The sequence below is a fragment of the Rhinopithecus roxellana genome, chromosome 3, assembly GCF_007565055.1.
Source record: "Rhinopithecus roxellana isolate Shanxi Qingling chromosome 3, ASM756505v1, whole genome shotgun sequence".
In the NCBI taxonomy this organism is placed as follows: Eukaryota; Metazoa; Chordata; class Mammalia; order Primates; family Cercopithecidae; genus Rhinopithecus; species Rhinopithecus roxellana.
In genome coordinates, this window is record NC_044551.1 from 35,245,144 (window position 1) to 35,257,480 (window position 12,337).

Below are 12,337 nucleotides of genomic sequence, written 5' to 3' on the forward strand. Positions count from 1 at the left end.
TGGTTTTCTTATCTGTTGAATGGGGAGAGTGAAGGTCTCTACGAGGATTAGGATGAACAAATAAAATTGAATATGTTTTTGTTTCTCGGTAGCACACACAAGGTGTATTTATTGGCCTTATTTAATATTAAAACATAAAACAAGTGTGTTGTGAGCCTTTTCTGGGACGTGGCATTACGCATGATCATAGCTCACTGTAATCTTGACCTCCTGGGCTCAAGCAATCCTCCTGCCTCAGCCTCCTGAGCAGCTGGGATTACAGGTGAGCACCACTAGGCCCAAGTAATTTATGTTATATAGATACTGGGTCTCTCTATGTTGCCCATTTTTTTTTGTAGAGATGGGGGTCACACTATGTTGGTAACACAGTGATGACACAATGTAACACAGGAAGGAAATCAAATGCTACAAGCACTTAATGAGTTAACAATTAACTCATCTAGTTTGCTCAATATGATCACAAATAAACCATATTGTGAATTGAATAATATTATACTATAGTAGTATAATACCTAGAGTATCCATTGATTCTAATGATGATTTTATCCAAGTGATCATTTGATACTTTACTATGTGCTAGGCACTCTGCTAAATGGTTAAAGTGAGTTATCCCATTTATTAAGCAAAATCTTCCTATCATATATGTTTTTCCATTTCTCTGAGGCACAGAAAGTTTAAGCCACTTGCTCACAGCCGCAAAACTAAGAGATGGTACTGATAAGCAAGTCATGCACTAATGAATGCTCCACCATACTGCCTCCCTGAAATTAACCAAGGTGAGCTATCTATGCTTCTGTGTTAGTCCTTTTTGCATTACTAGAAAGGAATATCTGAGACTGGGTAATTTATAAAGAAAAGAGATTTACTTGGCTCATGATTCTACAGGCTGTATAAGCATGGCACTAGCACCCGCTTGGTTTCATACAGGCTTTATTTCTAAAGCATTTATTTCCTCGGATTATGGTGAGGCTTCAGGTAACTTTTAATCATGGCAGAAGGCAAAAAGGGAGCAGGCATATCACATGGCAAGAGAGGGAGTAAGAGAGAGACAGAAAAAAAATCCCAGACTCTTTTTTGACAACCAGATATCATGTGAACTCATTACCGGGAAGAGGACACCAAGACATTCATGAGGGATTTGCCCTCATGATCCAGATGCCTCCTAGGCCCCACCTCCAACATTGGAGATCACATTTCAACATGAGATTTGGAGGGGACACACATCCAAACTATATCAACAAAGCTGCATCTACCACGTATTATACAAGGCCTTGTTGGAGGAGCGGTGAGATGCAGTGGGGAGAAGACAAACACAGTTATGTCCTCATGGAGCTTGACATATAATGTAGGATGATAACATTAAGCAAGTAATCACACAAATAAACACATAATTACAAACTGCAATATGTGTTGAAAAGGAAAATTCCAGGGTACTATGAGAATACTGGGTACTGAAGGAGGAATGACAGGGGGACATACGCGGATTGTCAGTCGGGGAAGAGAAGTCAGAGAGGGCACCTCTGAAATGAAACTGACAGGGAAGATGAGAGAGAACTGGGCAGCAAAGGTGATTGGGGTGTTGAGGCCAGAAGTATGTCCCAGTAGAGCCAACTGTCTATGGAGATGCTAAATTGGAGAATGGGTCAGGTCTCGGAATTAGGGAAGGATAAATCAGAAGGAAGTAGGAAGAAAGTGAAAAAAAAGTCAGAATGGAGAATCAAGGAGAGCAAGCCTACTAGAGAAAAGCTTTAAAATTGTTGGATCCCTGTGGGGTGTGGCTGTCTTCGCCGTGCAGGTTTGAGAACTGTTAATAAGTTAGCTAGATGGACACATAGCAAGGAAGCATGGCTACTTCCAGGTGTGACCGAGTTCCTTTCTCAGTGGAAAGTGTTTGAGTAATGTCTGGGTATCTGTAGTGCAAAGAAAGTCCAAAGTTGCCTAAAATTTCTTCCCTAAAACTTTATATAGGTTTTATTTCCTAAATTGGTAGACATATTAGATGCAGGTCTCTGTTCAGTCAGAACAACTAATATGACAAAGCTCTGCCCAAAAATGGTTATGGAGGGCCAGGCGCAGTGGCTCACGCCTGTAATCCCAGCACTTTGGGAGGCCAAGGCGGGTGGATCACGAGGTCAGGAGATTGAGACCACCCTGGCTAACCCAGTGAAACCCTGTCTCTACTAAAAATACAAAAACAAAATTAGCCAGGCGTGGTGGCGGGCATCTGTAGTCCCAGCTACTTGGGAGGCTGAGGTGGGAGAATGGCGTGAACTCGGGAGGCAGAGCTTGCAGTGAGCCAAGATCGTGCCACTGCACTCTAGCCTGGGTGACAGAGCAAGACTCCATCTCAAAAAAAAAAAAAAAAAAAAACAAAAAAACAAAAAAAAGTGGTTATGGAGTAACTCAGCTTTGTCAACATATCTCGGAAGTCGTAGGCACTGCAGTACCTTTTAAGTGGTTTATTTTATGTGCCTACAAAGCAACAATTAGTAATTAAAAAAAGATATATCAAAGTGAGGTACTTCACCAACATATTGGAAAAGAGATACATTTACTAAAAAGAAAACTCCAATTAAATTCTAGAGCTCTCTGATAACCCCAAAAAGCCACAACAAATAATAACCGGAAGAGAAAAAGAAATTAGAACCTGAGAGATTAAGGAAGGGCCAAGGGCAGATACCAGAGGAACATTTTTCATACAAAGTTAAGTCAAAGAAGAACAAAAATGCTGTGTTGTCATACTTAAGCATCTCTGTCAAAAAAGTTTTTGCTATTTCCTAAAAACTTCAAACAAAATTTGCAAGACACACTAGTCTACAATTCTTCAGATATAACTAAGATGTTTCCTTTTTTGGAAAACATGTATAACTAAATTTTCATACTTAAGACCAAAGCAGTAAGTAAGCCAGAGAAAGTAATGGCATTTCTTCCTAAAATAGTGTATATGTAACTTTCGAACAGTTTGATGCATTTAGTCTTAGAGACCAATATTTGCGAGATTTCTAAATCTTGTATGCAAAAGCCCAAGGCAACTGTCAATATCACCCAGGTCTGAAGCACTCTTACAAGTTCATCCATCTGCAGGTTCAAGGATTCAACTAGAAAAATCAACAGATTTCCAAGCAGTGTTTAGTACAAATTGTAACATCTGGGCTCTATCATCTTGCATTTTTGACAACAAAATTGGCTTAACTCTGAAAAGTCCTAAAATCAGGTAAAAAAAAAAAGTATTAAAATGGAATTCAGCTACCTTTCGTAGGGAATATAGGCTGAACAGTTTCCTTACTAAACTGAATAGCGCTGAAAGAGATTCCATCTCCTAGACCTTTCTACTTTTTTTTTTCATTTTTTTTAAAGAGTTTTGATTTCACACAACGTTGAGTAGCAAGATTAAAGAGCAGATGGAACATAAAGGGGTGTCGTTCTACCACTGAGAATGCCCATTGGCAAGTTTCCCCTCCCCTTTTTTTGCAAACCATTCTTAATGGCCCAACTAAATTTCTATTCCCTCCATGAAACTTGCAGAAGTACGGCTTCACTGAGCCCTTCCCTCCAGAACTCCTGCAGTCCTCACTATCATTAAAATTGGACCCTTAAGCAGATATTACCTGGTGAGGTCTCTTGAATTAAACAAAATAAATACATATCTAATATATTGAGCACCTACTGTATTTTAGCCTCTGATCAAATGTACTCACATTATAAATTATTTCATTGGCACAACTCTAAGAAATAGAAAACATTATCCTATCAATTTTCCAGAGGAGAAAACTGAGGGCGGAAATTTCTTCAGTCACTGCAATCTTTCCCAATTATTTATAAATTTATGAAGACAGTTCCTCACGTTTTGTCTCTTCAAATAGTTAACAAGGTCTTAGAGAGCTGAGACCCATATTGTCCAATTTTGTCCCTCTGAAAGCCAAGCACCATGTTTTGCGCACTGTGTGTACTCATATATGCCAGTGTTTTGATTTGATATTGAGAAGAACAGAAAGGCAATGCTTAGTTAAAATAAGCCCTCTACAAATCATTGACATTTGGGTTCAATACTCACTTCAAAATAAAATTCAAGATCAATTCACATTCGATACTAGAACCAAATATCAAATGAATATAAATGGGAGATATTTCCATGTCTGTCATTCTTTTGGTATATCCAGCATGGGCAGGAGCAGAATGGAAATAGACAGGAACGCAAGCCCCCTCACAGGAAAACAATGATGCTGACACCAAGTTTCACTGCCATTTCATGAAGGCAGCCGCAAGGGTAGGAGTGGGGAACAAGGCTGAAAATGCAGAGAGAAAAGAAAGGGGAAAAAAAAGTCATTCATATTTTGTGGATTAAAAATCCAGTGAAACGAGAATAAGAAACTAGTCCCTCAATTGATAGAATTTTCAATGCAATCAACCTAAGCTTCAATATTTATTCCAAGGGGAAAATTGAACCTCAAGTCCAAAAATGACTCTCAGCTCCCATTCCCTGCCCAAATACACACACATTTACGTTTATGGGTGACTATGTGGCTATATTTACATTCTCAGCTCTAAAAGCTGCAATTCTGTAAATAGACTCATTTTGGTCATTTTATAAAATTGTATTAGCTTTTCTGCCATTCTCCAAGGCAGGCAAAGTTCAGACGTGAAAAAAATGAGAATGATTTATTTTGATAATAGCACTGGTAGATTCCAAAACCAGAAATCAGTTCATGCTCATTTCTGAGAGCCTGTTGAGTGCTGCCTGGTCATAGCTTTGAGGTAACTGAGTAAATTTCAGCATAAGGAGTAAGTGGAATGTAAGACCTCAGGACAGAAAAGAAATAAAAGAAGCCATTATCTGGCACCATGTAAAGTTTCAGGTCAAACATGTCTTGGTTACTAGATGGAGAAAGCACAGTAAGCACAGCTGAGGACTGACTATGCCTCCATCTGTGAGGAAATAATGTGTGGTTAATGGTGGTGTCTGTTATGGACTTTGAGACAAAGTACATCAGAGTTATGCCAAGCTAGTAGATTCCTCCATGGGTCTGATGGGCTCCTATGGAAACATGGGCTCTGACAGGGTTCCTCCAAACTTGACTCTCACTCCTACATATCTCACTCCTCCATTTGCATACACAAGTGGTGAGTTGATATGAATATCTTAACTATTTAGCATCTTCCGCAATCCTTAGTACTTTAGTATTTCCTTATAATCCCTCATTTGGGAAAGTGGAATCCAGCATTTTCCAAATGGAAGAAAGCTTATCATGCATGGATCAATGAGAGAAAGGAAAGAAAGGATAGTAAAATGCCTGGCTATTAAGTTTAAAATTATCTGCAATCCACCTTAAGAAAGAAAAGATGTAGAGAGAAGCTGGGGTACATTGCCATCCCAATACCCACCAGGCAAGCTAAGAAAAGCAAGCCTGTTAGCTGGAGGAGAAGGAAGGAAGTTAGATAAACACCAAGATGATTAGATGACATGAAGATAAATGGCTGCTTTGCCTCATCCCCCAGGCTTAGTGTGTGGCATATTATAGAACCTATTCATGTTAAGGATTTTAGAGTCAAGGGGAATTATGGCTCATATCCTACATGTAATTCCAGAGGCAGAATGTTTTAGCTATGCCATAAGCCAGTGTTTTGATGTGCATGTGAATTGCTTCCTGCAGATCCAGAGGAATATGGGGAAACAGTAAGCACCTTCCCATCTTCTGAGCAGGGAGAAGGCATCAGTTGAGAGAAGAGGAGGTACAAATAGTCCTCAAGGACAAAACGAAGGGGTAAAATGCACCACCTCTTCAGAAACCATAGTAGGACATGAGAGGATGATTGCACATCTCAGCTGAGACCAAAGAAAAAAAAGAGTCAAATCCAAGACTGACTGATTTATTCAGCCCTACCTGGCTCCCTGGTCCTTGACTACTTGCTCAATGGAGAGCTGCGCACACTATTAAGACCTCACGCCACACTGCAGCACAACCTCCATCACACACACCTCAAAAGGGGTCTCTGGCTACCAAGTTTAACACCCTCATAACACAGAGTCTCTGCCTCCTCCCTTCCAGACTCAGGTGCAACACTGCTTATTGAACATGGGATGTAGCTTCCCCAACAGTTGCCTAGAGAGGTAGTTTGAAAATCTCAGAAGTGTAGACAAAGTATTGACCAATGGAAGGAAGCAATCTGTGTTTATTTGCAAAATTGCAGCCAGTTTTGTAATCTAACTTTTTTTGCTTCCTTCCTTCCTTGGCTTACCTCTCTTTATCCCACCAACCCCCACCCCCGACTCCCACCACCCTGGGACTACAAATTCATTAGCAGGTAAATTTTGTCATGCATTCTGTTTCCTAGAGAATCTAGGGTAAGGAACCCTGGCACTTGAAATTAACTCCAGAAAGGAATATAAGAGTGGGGGAAAATCCAAAGTTTGACCTGAAATTAACAATAAATGGCTGCATGTGACTGAATTTAACAGTCAAAACTAGACTGGGAGGCTGGTGTAACTGAGGCTATAGAAAAAGAGAGTTACATTTTCATACATCTGATTTTGTGACTTTGGAATAAAAGAGTTGCTATATTCAGAAACATTAAGAAGTTCACACTTCTTAATTTAAACATATAATTATGATTCAAAATTAAGGAAGATCCAGGAAGTACGAAGGAAAGAAGAGGAAAATGTTCATGTCTACACCGCAAACATATAATAGCTCTCCCATCTCTTCTGTATCACTTATTTCTTGTTTTACAGTAGATTTAGAAAGTATAAGTAGTGACTAAGAAGTTAACATAGAAAAGCATGGGGTTAGGTGTCCCACATATATAGTCTTGGTTTTATTTCTGCCATTTACAAGCTTTGTGCCCTTGAGCAAGTTACTGAAGCTCTCAGTCTCTTCATCCATAAAACAGAGACAACAGAGGATGCCCATGGGATCTACTCTGAGGGCAAACATATAGTTCTTAGTCCTGTGACTGGAAAACGGTAAGCACTTAATTACTGTAAGCTATGATTACTATTATCAAGGTGTTTGGTTGAATGAAAATTGAAGAACTAACTTGTCAATGAGAATTTTCTCTGTGATATTAAAGTGAATGTTTACTACAGAGTTTGAAGCAAAAATACAGCTTTTCTTGTTCTCCATCCTACATAGGAACTTTTCCATTCTCCCAGTGGTAAAATAGACGACAGGGTATCTTTATGACAAAATAAAAATTCCCGATCTTTGATATGTTCATGCATTGATTCCCTTAGTTTCAAAAATATTATGATAGCCATCTAGAAACAAAGCCATAGACACTTGTAAGTAAAAAGACACATGGTAAAGAAATGTATTATACCAACATCTAAGCAGGCTATAAGGGTAATCCAGTCTGCTGTCTATTTTTGCAAATCAAGTTTTATTGGAACACAACCACAGCCATTCATTTACGTATAGTCTACGGCTGCTCTTGCATATAAGGAGAAAGTTGTGTCCTGACAGAGGCCTTGTGCTACACAAAGGCTAAAATAATTACTATCTAGCTCTTTAGAGGAAAAGTTTGCTGGCCTCTAATCTAAGAGAAGAAATTAAGGGAAGAGGCCAACAAGTTGGAAGTAAAGACAGAAAATATCAAGTGAAGTAGTTTCAGACAATAAGCTACTATTACGTGATGATGGGCACACAAAGAGAAGAGGCAAAAAAAAAAAAATCAGAAACTTACATCAAGCACAATGTTAGCAAACGCTAAAGGCATAAATGCTATAGAGGGCTAAATATTGAAATCAAGAAACACACATGCAATTTCTTCCTCAAAATCTTAAAATAAAAATGCTTCATCTTAGGAAATACAGCTCAACAAAGCACACACAGTAAGAGATACCCTCTTGTATGAACTGAATCCAGCAATAATTAGATTTAATTTGTTACGGTTGTTGATTTATATGATTATGGACGCATCTTGAGACTACAAAGAATATTTTCAAATAAATGTGATTCTGTGGCATTTTCACTTTATTACTTTTAATAAATGAATTGCAGGAATAAAATATAGAAAGTGAAGCTTTTTTAATAGAAAACTGGGAAGATCAATTATTTAAGAATTTCAAATTAGTATATATAAGACTGACGCTGGAAGAGATCTTTGTGCTGATATATCTCAGTTAAAAATAAATTTCATTGCCTTCTAGTTTCATATTATAATCTTTTAATAATGTAGCTTAAGATGATGACATATTTCCTTTTCCGAGATAGTGTTATTTATTATGTAATTATTACATCTCATGGCAAAGCACTTGTGAAAAATATGTCTTAAAAATTTGAAAATATGTCTAAACTGTTTCAGACAGATTTCAGTTCATGAATTATACTGACTCAAATATTTACTGAAAGCTAATTTACTAAAGAATACATTTCTTTGTTTAAGAACCCACAATTTTCTATTTTCTTTCAAACTCAAGTCTCCCATGGGACTTAAGAAAAAAAAAAGGCAGCTTTTCTTGATAATCAAAAACACTTTCCAAAAATCTACATATTTAACAATACAAGATTTGTTAAAGAAAATATTCTCATGTAGCCATTAAAATTTCATTGGAATAATTCATGACAAGAAAAATGCTTACAATATATTCAATAAAACTTTTACAATGGATTTCAATTATATAAGAAAAACATCTGTGTATATATTCACAAAAATGCACCGTGATCACCTCTGAAATTGGGAAATTAATGATTCATTTTCCTTTAGATACTTTTCTATATTTCATGAATTTTATTTATCCAGTGTTTATTCCAGCTGTAGTTAACAGAAGTAATAAATTCTACTAACTGTTTCATAAACAGTATTTAAATATCCAAAATTGGTTATTACAATCTGAAAAAAAATACAGCCTCTTCTGAAGCCAAAGGTATGATAGGGTTTTGTTTTGTTTTGGTTTGTTTTTTTTTTTTATGAGTGTTTCGGAGAAAGATAATAAATATGCTGGCTGAGACTCAAATTTTCAGATGCTAGATTTTTTTCATTTGCTTGACTCTAATTTCAAAGAATAGATAATTGAAAATTAATAATCATATCTTTAAAGTTGAAATTATTCCAATTACTCAGTAAATATTCAGAACATGAAGTAAAACCTACATATTTTTGTTCTTTAAGGAAGTTTATAGCTTTTACTTATGACTATATTCTGATGAATTACAGACACACATTTTTGCACGCATAGCACTAGACATTTTTTTTTTTTTTTTTTTTTTTTTGAGACGGAGTCTCGCTCTGTCACCCAGGCTGGAGTGCAATGGCCGGATCTCAGCTCACTGCAAGCTCCGCCTCCCGGGTTCACGCAATTCTCCTGCCTCAGCCTCCCTAGTAGCTGGGACTACAGGCACCGCCACCTCGCCCGGCTAGTTTTTTGTATTATTAGTAGAGACGGGGTTTCACCGTGTTAGCCAGGATGGTCTCGATCTCCTGACCTCGTGATCCGCCCGCCTCAGCCTCCCAAAGTGCTGGGATTACAGGCTTCAGCCACCGTGCCCGGCCAGCACCAGACATTTTTTAAGGCTCTTTGGTTATTTCATTTGACCTTCCAAATAATCTTGCAAAATGGCCAAGACAGATATTACCATTCCTATAATGGTGGAAATAAGGCTTGGAGTGCTGGTCACATATGCTAATAAAAGTTGAGGAATGAAATGGAAACTCCAAATCTCATTATTTTTCAAACATAGCATGCTGCTTCTCAAAACCATGATGAGAAGTCTTCTGCCTTCAAAGATGGTTAAAGAGAAAAAGTGTATCACTCATATCTAAGTATTTTTTTTTAATGATGAGAAGTTAAATGACAGCTTTTATAGTACAGACTGAGATTTGCAGTCAAAGCTAGGAGGTCTCAATTCTAGTCCTTTCTATCATGCTAGTATGCTGTGTGATTTTTTTGAATGCTCCAAGTCTAGGTACATAAAATCTTTTCCTGCTACCTAATTCTAAGTGCCTGCTAAATAAATTCAAAAACAATTGAGCAAACAGATAGTAATGACTATCTTCCATTTGCTCCTCCACATTGACTCTTGCCTTCTCTATCATGCTGGGTACCCTGGACGCCTAGTCTGTAAGGACTGCATTAATGGGCTCTCTGGTCCTCAACATCCCTGGTTGGGCGTGGTTAATGTGGAACATAAGCAGACTGGAGAGAAGGTGATGAGTGGGGTCAGGTCACTTACTCTTTTTGTTCCCTCCCCTCTCTCCTTTAGGACTAGAAGTGGCTGTAGCTCCCTCAGCTGTTTCAGAACCCAGAGCACAGCCCTCTCCAGGATTGCTTTAAACTCTTCCCACATTCTCAACTTGAGTAGGCCCTCAGTTTCTTAACTGGAAAAATGGAAAAATAAGAGAAATTTTTTTTTCTGGCTGATTTGACTCCACAGAAAAAAATTACTCTTTCTCAAAGTGGGCGAAGCTAAGGAGTGTCTAGGATTGGTGGGAACTCACAGAAGTTTAGAGAAAAGAGGATTCTCAGAGAGCATCCAGTAAAATTCAGAACCCTTATCCTACAGATGTGGAAATAGTGGACCACAGTGTGATTCAGTCATGATCAGTAGCTTTAGTTTCTAAACATCCAGCAGTCAATGCAGTCCTTTCCACCAGTGGGAACCTAAGGGCTAAACCTTATCACGATGCAAAAAAAAAAAAAAAAAAAAAAAAATCAAAAAACCAAATACACAGTTCCCTGTTCATTTGAATCACCAACTTTGATATTATGTACTTCTTGAAGAATATTAATTTGAGTGACTCACATAGTTTTAACATTTGAGCATACATTAAGAAGCTAATATTTTAATATACCATTTCAAAATTTGGATATAAATTAAGAAGCTAATATTTTTGTCACATTATTTTAATATTTTTGTCACATTATTTTAAAAATCACAAAATTGAAATAAAAAACTGTGATTATACTGTATTTCCTATCAATGATAAGTTAAACAAAGAACCCTATTCAAACAAACCACTTTACTACTGTACCAATTATAGTTACTTTTAATATATCCTTAATAAAAAGTTACATTTCTAAAATCCACTGGGTTGTAGCACAAATTATCAAAGGTATGTGTGTGTTCATGAACAGAGCTACACGATAATGCTTTTCCCCAATAATGAGAGAAGATAACCAGAATGGAGAAAATCTCTTGTTTATATGCTACAGCAAACAATTTATATTGCTGATTGTCTACTTAGCAGAAAAATATTTTCCCTCCTTGATTTAACACTACATTTCTAGGCCTTTGTAGAGTTTATGGCAAAGTGAAGATAAGGGAATAGTGAGGGATGGAGGTTTTGAGCAGGTGGGATTAATGGGTTTTCTAAAGAATGTTGATGGACAGTCACCCATTAGACCTAAGCAACAGGCTGGGCACTAGCTTTGGGGTCCAACACCTGGCTCTGTTTAGTCCTAACTACACTTCCTAGAGTGCATTTTATAGTTTGAGAGTTAGTTTTCTCATTTGAAAAACAGTGAAAGTAATACTCATGCCCACAGTGCATGTGAAGACTAAATGAGATAATATATAAGAAAGAACTGAGTCCAGTTCTGTCATAGAGTCAGGACTTAGTAAATTGTATTCACTGTTTTAATTACTTTTACTATGGTGACCACAGCTATTCGTTCATGTCCAGAGAAGATATTAAAGATCTCAGTGACTAAAGTTAAGCATATCATCAGAATCCTGTCTTTAACAAGTGTGATATATCTCCTTGCTTTACAGAGAAAACCTGAGAATTTTGTTCATATAAGCATTAAGAACCTCAAATGCAATAAATCTTTGAGCATGCTTTAACTAAAATTTGTCAAGGATCAGAGATGCATGACAATAAGCCATTTCTATGCAATGTATGACAGTTTCTACTTTCTTGGATTTGTCTCAGAAGGCAACAGTAAACCACTCTGCGTTAAACCGAATGTGAAAATCAAGAGTTCTTACTAAGAACACCTGCACTAGAATTCAATTGTGACATATTTGAGTGCAGAATCCCAAGAAGAAGTGAGTGATTTCCAACATCAGCCCATTAAAAGACCTTAAAATGACACAGGGACCTGAAAAAAATATACATTCCTAGTCTCCACTCCTGGAATTTCTAATTCGATAGGTTTGGGGTGTTCTGTATAGCTGCGTATGTGCGTTTTTGGTATTTTTCTTGAGACAGAGTCTTGCTCTGTCACCCAGTCTGGAGTGCAGTGGCGCGATCTCAGCTCACTACAACCTCTGTCTCCCGAGCTCAAGTGATTCTCCTGCCTCAGTCTCCTAAGTAGCTAGGACTACTGGCACATGCCACCACACCCTGCTAATTTTTACATTTTTAGTAGAAATGGGGTTTTGCCATGTTGGCCAGGCTG

At 37.6% G+C, this 12,337-nt stretch overlaps 1 protein-coding gene across 1 annotated transcript in view; it reads right to left on the bottom strand.

Annotated features, from left to right (window-relative positions):
- The window catches only part of SGCD (sarcoglycan delta), a 1,039,631-nt gene that overhangs the window by 593,921 nt on the left and 433,373 nt on the right, over positions 1-12,337 (bottom strand). The gene's annotated exons all lie outside the window — the stretch shown is intronic.